This window comes from Astatotilapia calliptera, chromosome 6 (assembly GCF_964374335.1).
Source record: "Astatotilapia calliptera chromosome 6, fAstCal68.1, whole genome shotgun sequence".
In the NCBI taxonomy this organism is placed as follows: domain Eukaryota; kingdom Metazoa; phylum Chordata; class Actinopteri; order Cichliformes; family Cichlidae; genus Astatotilapia; species Astatotilapia calliptera.
This window is the reverse complement of record NC_137427.1, coordinates 37806589-37819638: the sequence shown is the minus strand read 5'-3', so window position 1 is coordinate 37819638 and position 13050 is coordinate 37806589. Positions and strand designations below refer to the sequence as shown.

Genomic DNA, 13050 nt, shown 5'->3' with positions numbered 1-13050 from the left:
CTGCAAAACCTGTTTGCCCAGCACGGGGATATTGAGTTCTATAAGATAAAGCCATAAACATGTTTTTCTGAGTCTTCTATCAAAAGTTACAGCGATTTATATGAAGTTGTTCAAAAACGCTTTATTTCGCCAAGACAATGCGTTTCTCACTGTTACATGCATTTGAATGGGAAACTCGCCTGAAACAAAGTATAGGTTTTCATTATGTGAATAATTTTAAAATCTTAGCTCAAACGGCTGCAAAACCTGTTTGCCCAGCACGGGGATATTGAGTTCTATAAGATAAAGCCATAAACATGTTTGTCTGAGTCTTCTATCAAAAGTTACAGCGATTTATATGAAGTTGTTCAAAAACGCTTTATTTCGCCAAGACAATATGTTTCTCACTGTTACATGCATTTGAATGGGAAACTCGCCTGAAACAAAGTATAGGTTTTCATTATGTGAATAATTTTAAAATCTTAGCTCAAACGGCTGCAAAACCTGTTTGCCCAGCACGGGGATATTGAGTTCTATAAGATAAAGCCATAAACATGTTTGTCTGAGTCTTCTATCAAAAGTTACAGCGATTTATATGAAGTTGTTCAAAAACGCCAAGACAATGCGTTTCTCACTGTTACATGCATTTGAATGGGAAACTCGCCTGAAACAAAGTATAGGTTTTCATTATGTGAATAATTTTAAAATCTTAGCTCAAACGGCTGCAAAACCTGTTTGCCCAGCACGGGGATATTGAGTTCTATAAGATAAAGCCATAAACATGTTTTTCTGAGTCTTCTATCAAAAGTTACAGCGATTTATATGAAGTTGTTCAAAAACGCTTTATTTCGCCAAGACAATGCGTTTCTCACTGTTACATGCATTTGAATGGGAAACTCGCCTGAAACAAAGTATAGGTTTTCATTATGTGAATAATTTTAAAATCTTAGCTCAAACGGCTGCAAAACCTGTTTGCCCAGCACGGGGATATTGAGTTCTATAAGATAAAGCCATAAACATGTTTGTCTGAGTCTTCTATCAAAAGTTACAGCGATTTATATGAAGTTGTTCAAAAACGCTTTATTTCGCCAAGACAATGCGTTTCTCACTGTTACATGCATTTGAATGGGAAACTCGCCTGAAACAAAGTATAGGTTTTCATTATGTGAATAATTTTTAAATCTTAGCTCAAACGGCTGCAAAACCTGTTTGCCCAGCACGGGGATATTGAGTTCTATAAGATAAAGCCATAAACATGTTTGTCTGAGTCTTCTATCAAAAGTTACAGCGATTTATATGAAGTGGTTGAAAATCGCTTTATTTCGCCAAGACAGTGTGTTTCTCACTGTTACATGCATTTGAATGGGAAACTCGCCTGAAACAAAGTATAGGTTTTCATTATGTGAATAATTTTTAAATCTTAGCTCAAACGGCTGCAAAACCTGTTTGCCCAGCACGGGGATATTGAGTTCTATAAGATAAAGCCATAAACATGTTTGTCTGAGTCTTCTATCAAAAGTTACAGCGATTTATATGAAGTTGTTCAAAAACGCTTTATTTCGCCAAGACAATGCGTTTCTCACTGTTACATGCATTTGAATGGGAAACTCGCCTGAAACAAAGTATAGGTTTTCATTATGTGAATAATTTTTAAATCTTAGCTCAAACGGCTGCAAAACCTGTTTGCCCAGCACGGGGACATTGAGTTCTATAAGATAAAGTCATGAATACGTATATCTGAATCTTCTATCAAAAGTTACAGCGATTTATATGAAGTTGTACAAAAACGCTTTATTTTGTCAAGACAGTGGGTTTTAGAGTCTTCATCATTAAATCTCTGGTTGCTTCATTTTTCTATCCTATATCAGATATTTTAAAGGCTAGCTTAGGTAAAGTTCCATTCTCATGGTGAGGCAAAGTGCTTTGTGTGTGTGTGTGTGTGTGTGTGTCATGAACGGCTATAAAAGGCCTATAATTAAAGAACAAAGCGGGTTTGAGTTCGAGTTGCGGCAGACTGTCACTACTTGTAAATGGAACGCAGCCTTCCTACGGCGGACAGCTAATAACAGGAATCGGACGCGGTCCAGCCAAGTCCACAGCAACCACCATAGCAACCGCCTAGCATGACCTTAAAAACATATTCTGTCTTCATAACTATCAAAATCGTGAAATGATTTGCAAAGTGTGAAAGTGTTACAGCTGCAGAGAGCTATGGCGGTATCTATGGAAGCTGTTTGCATAGCTAATAATATACGATGTAACCATGGAGACAGTCAGTCACTTGAGCTAGCGGTGCATGTTTACTACAGTGAATAAGGTGATTGAGTGCACAGCGTCCACACGCTGCAGGGGGTAAAGACATTACTTCAATATTGTTTTATATTGATATATATTAGCCTTCTGTTGACCATCACCTCAGGTTCACCATTACAGTTTCAGATTACAGATGCACACTGTCTAAACACATTCAAAAACTCATGTCTCAGAAATAAGCACAGCTGTTCATGTTTGTCATTAGAGTTTTATTTGTAAGAAAATTATGAACTTCATATTGTGCATTAAATAAAAGAACATTTCACAACTCTGAGTCAACAGAAACAGGTAACAGAAATGTCTCTAATGTGTACAGTGTAGTGTAAGCATTAAAAGATCATAAAGGAAAAACTAACATTTATGTGAAACTAATTGTAATAAAAAATGAGCAGGTGCTTTATAGATTTAAAAGAAAGAATCTGAAAACAACACTTTTTTGGTCTAAGTGATCAAAGTAGAAAACAGAACTGATGTTCAAGAACAAACCGTAGCTGCACTAATATTACACATCTCGATCGTTGTACTGAACAGACATGTTGCTTTTAAAACCACATGCAGTGTGTGACCATGACTGTTCACTGAGACCATGAACGCCACTTCGCTGAAGCATTCTTCTTCTTCTTCTTGCCATTAAATTGGAAGCAGAAGCAGCACGAGTTGATTTGATCTACTGAAAGGAAAAAGCAGAACATCTGAGTTGAAACCAGTCAGCTGAAATCATTAAGACAGGAACAAATTCAATGCAGTGTCTCAAGTGGCTTAGCCTGTTACAACTGTTGATACAAGCTAAATACGGTTAACACACAGTGTCAGGGAGCTCCAGTGTGGGAACTAGTGGCTTTAGGTTTGTAGTCATTTAACTTTCATCCATTCATTCATTTAATTCAGGAGGAAGAAATGCCAGGTTGGTGCAGGCTGGTTACATGCATTTGGTCCCATGCTGTCTTTAATTAAATGACTTGGTTCATTTTATGGCTGGGCTGTATGTGGGGTTATATCATGTTATTTGGGCAGGAGTACCTGTCCCCTGTTAGACTTAGAAAGTTTCTCCATAAGTAGAGTTTCTAACTCTTCTAGCACATCTGTGGCTGACAGCTTTTTGGTGGCTCTTTTTACCCCACACTGGTTGTGAGTGTGTAAATAGCCCCACTAGTTATTTTGGGTTGCAGTTAACTAGGGAGGAAGGGCTGGGTATGCCATGATTAGGTGAATAACAATTATATGTGATACATAAATTTCACAATGCATGCATATATCTCTATCAATTAAACCTGGCCTGAGGGCTGCCATTTTTTACATTCAGTTATTTCTCTTAGAAATGTTGGAACTAAATAATGAATGTGTTACAGTTAAAGTGAAACACTGGTCAGTGTAAATGGCTCATTGGGACACAGAAACCTTTAAATTAAACCTGATATCTAGTGTCAAACAATATCAAAGCTGTAAAAGATGTTTACATTCAGAATTTATAAAACTATGATTGTAAATAAATTCAAACAAGTGAGCTTTTCTCTTTGTGCTGAATATCAACACTGTGGTTTCTTAGACTGTAAGCTTTACTTTAGTGCAACCAGTTGCAGAAGCTGCCACTCCAAATGTCTTTTGATAACAAGAAAAAAATACACGGCCTGAAGTTCTTCTCCGAAATCTTCTGCAATCGGCTTTGTCTGCTGGTTTGAAGACAATAAACCATAAAAAAGATGATTTAGTCACTTTGTCTGTGTCATGCAGCTCGAATGTGTCGTGTAACGATGTTGAATAGCCGTCGTTATCCCTCTGCTGCGTCAGTAGGATTGTACTGTACAGCATCTCATTGATATGTGAGGAATGCTAATGTAACACGATAACAGACTTACATCATTAAAATATAAAGTGCAGGAGATATTTAGATATTTTTTATATTTATATTACATTTTATAGCTGACGGATTTTACTAAATAGATAGAATTTACTAAATAGCTGGATGAACATGAAAAATATGTCTATAATAACAAATGACCATGAGAGCCAGTAGAATTAATTCAGCTGGACACTCAAAAGACGTCCTTAAATGCTCTTTAAGTGGCAGAACAGATGAACAAACAGTTAATCGCTTACTTGAGATGAAATCTGCTCAGCTACTTTGAAAACAGCTTCTAACTGGTTCCTCCTTTAACAGGATGACTGCTCAGGGGTAAGGCCATCATGCAATCCAGCAACCTTTATGGTTCTGCTTTGATTCACCAGGAACTATTAGGGAAACCTTCCAGCGCCTCCTGTGAAAGACACAGGCATAAACACACAAACATTTATTAACATGTTCCACAGTGTTCCAGTTTGATTTTCTTATCCTGTGGACAACAACGTACATGGATGCAGGTTTATTGTTAACTTTTGTAAGGTTTATTTAATGAACATATCCAGCTGCAGCTCCACTGTGATCCTGAACTGGAGAAGCACTTAAGAAAATGTGTCAATAAATGGACAAACATCAACTTACTATATTTATCCAAACAGACGGGACCAATAATGCTTCGCTGAGTTAGAGACTTTAACAGACTCTTCTATGTAAGAATGTCTCGTGCTGATATACCTGCAAACTTGACAACAAAGGTTTTTCAGACTACATGTAGCTGTCCTCTATGTCAGCTAACACATTTACATTTATGTCACACTTATTTCTGCTTTCCCATTTTATAATTATTACTTACATTTTGATTAGATACCTTGAGTTTGTAAATGATCAGATTACATAATTGGAATACAATGTATCCAATTCAGGGTTGCGGGAGGATGAAGCCTATCCCAGCTGATACAGGACAAAGACAGGCTGCCAGTTTATTGCAGGGCTAATACAATATGTGTAACAGAAAATCCACTTAAATGTTTGATATTTCTTATAATAATCATAATTATGACTATTATTTAAAGGTTTCTTCATAAATACATTTTGATTTTTTATAACCCCTAAAATATAAACCTGAGCTGTTTCAGATTCTGACCTCTGACCTCAGTGACCTGGCTGTGTCCTCACTGCAGCTCCCTCTTGGAAGTACGTCTGCTTCTTGTCTTCCCCCAGTGTTGACCGCCTGATATCAAGATATCACGTACTGTAACTGAGGAACAAAAAAGGACAAACACTTGCCTTCATTTAAAAGTACATTCATACAGAGATAATCTATGGAAACACACTAGTTCACAGTTTGGGAGGAACCAGTTCCTGTGAAACATTTCTGTATATGAACATCATGTGGAGAATGAATGAAATGAGTTCTTCAGGTGACTCAGCAGTCCCACACTGACAAATGAAATCTAGTTAAACTATTAAGCATATTTGCTCTTCTGAAATCTGTGTTAAACAACAACAAACATAAATTAGTAACAAAAACTACAGCTGAGTATAGGCTTTACAAACCACCAGCAGCCATAATGCTAAATTTTAATCTTCAAATGTTTCTGAGCTGTCTTCAACCTGCTTTTAGCACATTAAAGTCTCAATAAATAAAGTCAATGCAGACTCAATCCTAAATGTTCAGCACACAGAGACACAGAGGTACTGTTTAAAGTTTAGTGTTAACTTGAGTCACTGATCATTCACAGTATTACAGAGTCTGGCAGTCTTTGCATGATGTCCACGTCACTGTAAGTTTCTAGCTGACTCTCAGGTGTGCCAGCAGGAAAGAGTAATAATAACCTGCATCCTGAGGTTTGTCATGCAGGATTAAAGGAGCCAAGCTTTGTTCACACAGCTAGGATTGTATTTTACACTGACCGTGGGTCAGTATCAACTTCAAGAAGACAGCTGTAACTGTTGATAGAAGAATCACACACACATATTTATGGCTTTGCCTTATAGAATTCAGCATCTCAGTGCTCAGGAAATAGGTTTTGCAGCTGTTTGAGCTAAGATTTTCAAGTTATTCACAAATTAAAACCTATACTTTGTGTCGGGCAAGAACTAAATTCAAATGCATGTAACAGTGAGAAACGCACTGTCTTGGCGAAGTAAAGCGTTTCTCATCAACTTCATAGAGCTTGCTGTAACTTTTGATAGAAGACTCAGACAAACATATTCATGGCTTTATCTTATAGACTTCAATATCCCCCCAATGTGTGTGTGAGTCTTCTCTCAAAATTTACAGCTGTCTTTATGAAGTTTATGGAAAAACGCTTTATTTCACCACGTTAGTGCGTTTCTCGCTATTACATGCATTTGAATGGAGTTCTCGCCCGACACAAAGTATAGGTTTTCAATTTGTGAATAACTTGAAAATCTTAGCTCAAACAGCTGCAAAACCTATTTCCTCAGCACGGAGATGCTGAATTCTATAAGGCAAAGCCATAAATATGTGTGTGTGTGAGTCCTCTATCAAAAGTTACAGCTGTCTTCATGAAGTTGATACTGACCCAGGGTCAGTGTAAAATACAAGTTATTCACATAATGAAAACTTATACTTTGTTTCGTGCAAGAACTCCATTCAAATGCATGTAATAGTCAGAAACGCACTGTCTCGGCAAAATGAAGCCTTTTTGTACAACTTCATGAAGTTAGCTGTAACTTTTGATAAAAGGCTCAAAGCAGAGGGATAACGACGGCTATTCAACATCGTTACACGACACATTCGAGCTGCATGACGCAGACAAAGTGACTAAATCATCTTTTTTGTGGTTTATTGTCTTCAAACCAGCAGACAAAGCCGATTGCAGAAGATGTCGGAGAAGAACTTCAGGCCGTGTACTGAAAAGGTATTTTTTTCTTGTTATCAAAAGACATTTGGAGTGGCAGCTTCTGCAACTGGTTGCACTAAAGTAAAGCTTACAGTCTAAGAAACCACAGTGTTGATATTCAGCACAAAGAGAAAAGCTCACTTGTTTGAATTTATTTACAATCATAGTTTTATAAATTCTGAATGTAAACATCTTTTACAGCTTTGATATTGTTTGACACTAGATATCAGGTTTAATTTAAAGGTTTCTGTGTCCCAATGAGCCATTTACACTGACCAGTGTTTCACTTTAACTGTAACACATTCATTATTTAGTTCCAACATTTCTAAGAGAAATAACTGAATGTAAAAAATGGCAGCCCTCAGGCCAGGTTTAATTGATAGAGATATATGCATGCATTGTGAAATTTATGTATCACATATAATTGTTATTCACCTAATCATGGCATACCCAGCCCTTCCTCCCTAGTTAACTGCAACCCAAAATAACTAGTGGGGCTATTTACACACTCACAACCAGTGTGGGGTAAAAAGAGCCACCAAAAAGCTGTCAGCCACAGATGTGCTAGAAGAGTTAGAAACTCTACTTATGGAGAAACTTTCTAAGTCTAACAGGGGACAGGTACTCCTGCCCAAATAACATGATATAACCCCACATACAGCCCAGCCATAAAATGAACCAAGTCATTTAATTAAAGACAGCATGGGACCAAATGCATGTAACCAGCCTGCACCAACCTGGCATTTCTTCCTCCTGAATTAAATGAATGAATGGATGAAAGTTAAATGACTACAAACCTAAAGCCACTAGTTCCCACACTGGAGCTCCCTGACACTGTGTGTTAACCGTATTTAGCTTGTATCAACAGTTGTAACAGGCTAAGCCACTTGAGACACTGCATTGAATTTGTTCCTGTCTTAATGATTTCAGCTGACTGGTTTCAACTCAGATGTTCTGCTTTTTCCTTTCAGTAGATCAAATCAACTCGTGCTGCTTCTGCTTCCAATTTAATGGCAAGAAGAAGAAGAAGAATGCTTCAGCGAAGTGGCGTTCATGGTCTCAGTGAACAGTCATGGTCACACACTGCATGTGGTTTTAAAAGCAACATGTCTGTTCAGTACAACGATCGAGATGTGTAATATTAGTGCAGCTACGGTTTGTTCTTGAACATCAGTTCTGTTTTCTACTTTGATCACTTAGACCAAAAAAGTGTTGTTTTCAGATTCTTTCTTTTAAATCTATAAAGCACCTGCTCATTTTTTATTACAATTAGTTTCACATAAATGTTAGTTTTTCCTTTATGATCTTTTAATGCTTACACTACACTGTACACATTAGAGACATTTCTGTTACCTGTTTCTGTTGACTCAGAGTTGTGAAATGTTCTTTTATTTAATGCACAATATGAAGTTCATAATTTTCTTACAAATAAAACTCTAATGACAAACATGAACAGCTGTGCTTATTTCTGAGACATGAGTTTTTGAATGTGTTTAGACAGTGTGCATCTGTAATCTGAAACTGTAATGGTGAACCTGAGGTGATGGTCAACAGAAGGCTAATATATATCAATATAAAACAATATTGAAGTAATGTCTTTACCCCCTGCAGCGTGTGGACGCTGTGCACTCAATCACCTTATTCACTGTAGTAAACATGCACCGCTAGCTCAAGTGACTGACTGTCTCCATGGTTACATCGTATATTATTAGCTATGCAAACAGCTTCCATAGATACCGCCATAGCTCTCTGCAGCTGTAACACTTTCACACTTTGCAAATCATTTCACGATTTTGATAGTTATGAAGACAGAATATGTTTTTAAGGTCATGCTAGGCGGTTGCTATGGTGGTTGCTGTGGACTTGGCTGGACCGCGTCCGATTCCTGTTATTAGCTGTCCGCCGTAGGAAGGCTGCGTTCCATTTACAAGTAGTGACAGTCTGCCGCAACTCGAACTCAAACCCCGCTTTGTTCTTTAATTATAGGCCTTTTATAGCCGTTCATGACACACACACACACATATAAAGCACTTTGCCTCACCATGAGAATGGAACTTTACCTAAGCTAACCTTTAAAATATCTGATATAGGATAGAAAAAATGAAGCAACCAGAGATTTAATGATGAAGACTCTGGGTTCTGTAGTGACCTGAATGACTCTTTGCATACAATTTATTGAAGAGGACTTTAGAATGCACTTTACATTTAGACTGTTGCTGTTTAATTTTTTACATTGTTGCGGTGTTATGTCATGAATAAAGTTCACCTGCTGGGGGTTTGATGGATCAGATCATCATAATCAATGGGTCCTGAGGTGGGCGGGACTGTCTCTGGTGATGTCACCATGAAGGAACAGCATCTGGCACGTGTTGCTGAAACATCCCAGTACACTGGTGTAGTTTCCTCTCCAGCTGTTTGACATTTGACACTTCAACATTAAGGGGAAGAAGAAGAAACAGTGTTAGGTCAGGTGACCACATGGTTTCTAAAGTAACTGACAGGAAGTAACCAGGCCGTTAGAAATGGATGGCATGTGTTTAGAGTTACTGGAGTTGGGTAACTCTACTTACCAAAAGCAGAAGCACACAGATGAAGGATCAGATGCTGAATGTTGCAGGAACATGCTCGTGCGGTGGTCATTCAGTGCTGCTCCGGCAGGTTAGACAGTCCAAGACTGATATACTGCCCATCTGAGAGTTTGAAAACACACATGCAAAGATTTATTTTGTATTACAGTCAAAGTTGGATGTTCATTTTTGTCCTTTAAAAATGTTTGTGTATTTGAAAGCGCTAACATTTAAGGATGACTTGGATCGTCTCCTTTAAAGGGGAGACAAGTGTATCCACTGATCCACGTCACTTTACCTGGATGATGACTCCTCTCCCCCTCACTCAGAAACGCTCCTAATATAACCAAGCAAAAAAATAATATTGAAGATTTACTTACATCATTACAAAAACAGGAAAAACATCTCCCTTTGATTCTATTTCTCCATTCCTGCTGAACATCAGGCAACAAATATCTCAATAAATCACAGTAAAATGTAAAGCACATGTTTTCTCTGCTTTGTCTAACCTCTGCAGAGCCTCTGTCAAGAAAAACATATCTGTAAGCATAAAACAAATATACATTTCATAACACGTCACTGGACAAACCTCGGTCAGTTGATTTCCTCTGTGCAGTGCAGACGAACATCAGTCAGCAAGTCAAGGTGGTGAGATGGACTGGTGTCCTTTGTGACTCTGCTGGTTCTTCTGAGGAAATACCACTGTCTCTCCACACCGTCACCATCTGTGAGCACAAACTGCTGCTCTGCTCTGCCAGCATGTAGGAAATCACATATCACACACACAGGGGTGAAGAAACATTAGAACTCAACTTTGGATACTTTAGATCTAAACAGATCAAAGTAGCTCTTAGCTTCAACAATCAGTGAACAGACAAACAATGATACCATACTGATTCTGTATGAATACAATATGGTATTTTCAATACAGGTGTCAAATTAATTTACTAAAACTAATACAGATATATGTATTTTTTTTGATAAATTCATTTGCTAAATTATAAGAATATATATTTTTTCATTTAACAATTGCAACTGAAAGAAATTAAATATTGAACAAAAATATATTGTCACATTCTGAGCATGCTCAGCATGCTGACAGACTTGAAGTTGCTACAGATTTTAAGAAGTGATAATTATAGGGAAAAAACTTCTCTTTTTCATCCGTTTAATCAAACATTTGATGCCTTAGATGTCTCAGTCCTATAGCATTCTGCAACTACAACTAAGCTGAAGCTTGGATTTGGCTGCAGGTGCCCTGTACATCCTTCTCAACATGTGGGTACCATTTAATCACACTTCTTCCTGAGCTTTGCTTCGTCACAAGACCAAAGGTGGCATCCCGTGTCACGGTCATATCATCATCCAGAAGAAACATTTGAAGAAACATCATGGAGAAGAAACATTTACGCGCCTCCCGGTTTTGTTTTCTGATCCTGCAAAAAGACTGAGGACAACAAAGCCCAGAGAACACGAGATACACAACATCCAACATTCAGACTCAACAGCCTCCATAAATGAAGAGCACCAGGTTGGTTCAGTTATAGTAGATGTCATGGAATTTTTTTAATAAAGTCTGCAACACAGAAAGAGCTGTGATCATGCTATTTATTACTGTGCACAGGAGAGCAAACACACATCAAACATCACAGTTCAGTCATGTCAGCTCTGCCACTTCACGTGTCTCGCTATGAAACCTAACGGATCAATGGTTATGCTGTTTTGTGCCCTTGACGTTATCAGCACCTGTAAAGGGAGTTGTTTTCTCAAACTGCTGAAGTAAGTTCATCTAGTTTTAGAAACTTTCATTGAACAGTCTATAACAGTGTCACAACTAAGCATATGCATAAGCACTTAAATGCTTTAAATGAGAATAACATAAAATTTCTATTACAGGAGCTAGAGCCTGTCCCAGTAGTCATAGGTAGAGCACACCTGGACAGGTCACCAGTCTGTCAGAGGACTAACACAGATGCAGCCTGACTCAATCCTAAATGTTCAGCACACAGAGACACAGAGGTACCGTTTAAAGTTTAGTGTTAACTTGAGTCACTGATCATTTGCAGTATTACAGAGTCTGGCAGTCTTTGCATGATGTCCACGTCACTGTAAGTTTCTAGCTGACTCTCAGGTGTGACAGGTGTGCCAGCAGGAAAGAGTAATAATAGCCTGCATCCTGAGGTTTTTCATGCAGGATTAAAGGAGCCAGGCTTTGTTCACACAGCTAGGATTGTATTTTACACTGACCCTGGGTCAGTATAAGTATCATACAGTTTAAACGAAGCACTGAAACTTGCACATATTTATTACAGATGCACTGAAGCTAATCGAGATATTTGCTGTCAGTCTGTGGCTGCGATTAAACACTTTACTGGAAACTTTATTAACTAGTAACTTCGTCAGTCATGACAGAAGCTAATATTTCTGTGCTAACATCGTTTAAACAGTAACAGCTTTACTCCAATATAAGCTAACGTTTACACCGTAACTTTAAGCTAGCACCATAAAGACGGTAAAACACGTAATAACATCTACAAATGCATCTTAAAGCTGTTATATTAGCACTCGGTGTATTACTAACATAACCACATTAACATTATTGACACTCGCTGGTCTGACTTAATAGTCATTCTATAAATGCTGTCCGTTTAAACGGTCTTACCTGTACACACTGCTGTATCCACCGGATTGCAGCCAGAGTGGATTCTGGAGTCTTCCCACGCTCCTGTTAGTGATCCTCCATCTGGATGGATGATAACAACCTTCTGAACAATCTAGCAGGAGATGGTCCATATCTAGGGGATATGGACTGATAACAGCCGAAGCGGGTGAATAAAGTCACCCAGTCGCTAGCTGTGCGATTACCCAGCATACACCAGCACAATATTAGGCACAGCACCACCATAGACATTTTCAGTGGTTTTGAATGCAGGACATGGTTATCTTACCTTGTAAAATGCATGACAATAAAACAGCTAACCACCATAAAATGGTATTGTGTATGTATGTATGTGCATGTGTGTGTGTGTGTGTGTGTGTGAGAGAGAGAGAGAGAGAGAGAGAGAGAGAGAGGGGGGGGGGGGGGGGAGAGATCAAAGGCGTGCGCTTATGTTTTTTCTTGATCAAGAGTGTGCCTCCTCTCTCTTATTGGATGTATGGTATAGCATGTTTATTCAGGTGCACCTTTGAAGTCTATGAAAATACTTTGCAGCCTGGTCTGAGTGGTCATTTCTGCACAGACACAATGAAGCGTGCACTCAGTTTAGAGGAGGCTGTTGCTGCAGTTTTGCACTCTCCACAAGCAGTGGAGATACTTCTGACAGCGAAGAAGAATTTTTGCCAGGCACCGAGGAGCTTTGCAGCTCATGTGCGGAGGAGGAGAAGGAGAAGGAGGAAGAAGAGCAGGAGGAAGAGACAAGACTGGAGGATGGCCAGTAGAGATCTAAAAATGGAGAAATCATGTGGCAACCCACACACGAAGAGG

The 13050-nt window shown here is 38.5% G+C and overlaps 1 long non-coding RNA gene across 5 annotated transcripts; it reads right to left on the bottom strand.

The window, feature by feature from the left end:
• Positions 1 to 3518: 3518 nt before the first annotated feature.
• LOC145429601 (uncharacterized) lies at positions 3519 to 12589 on the bottom strand. 5 transcript variants are annotated; one of them, XR_013909855.1, is made up of 9 exons: positions 12229 to 12589; positions 10853 to 11013; positions 10156 to 10317; positions 9865 to 9903; positions 9570 to 9689; positions 9266 to 9427; positions 5274 to 5387; positions 4390 to 4547; positions 3519 to 3962 (listed from the first exon to the last, which is right to left on the bottom strand). It is a non-coding gene; the product is annotated as an uncharacterized LOC145429601 (long non-coding RNA). The 5 variants fall into 5 exon arrangements; XR_013909853.1 differs by lacking the exon at positions 12229 to 12589 and having other exon boundaries at positions 9795 to 9903; positions 10853 to 12208; XR_013909856.1 differs by lacking the exon at positions 12229 to 12589 and having other exon boundaries at positions 3519 to 3959; positions 10853 to 12207.
• Positions 12590 to 13050: the final 461 nt, after the last annotated feature.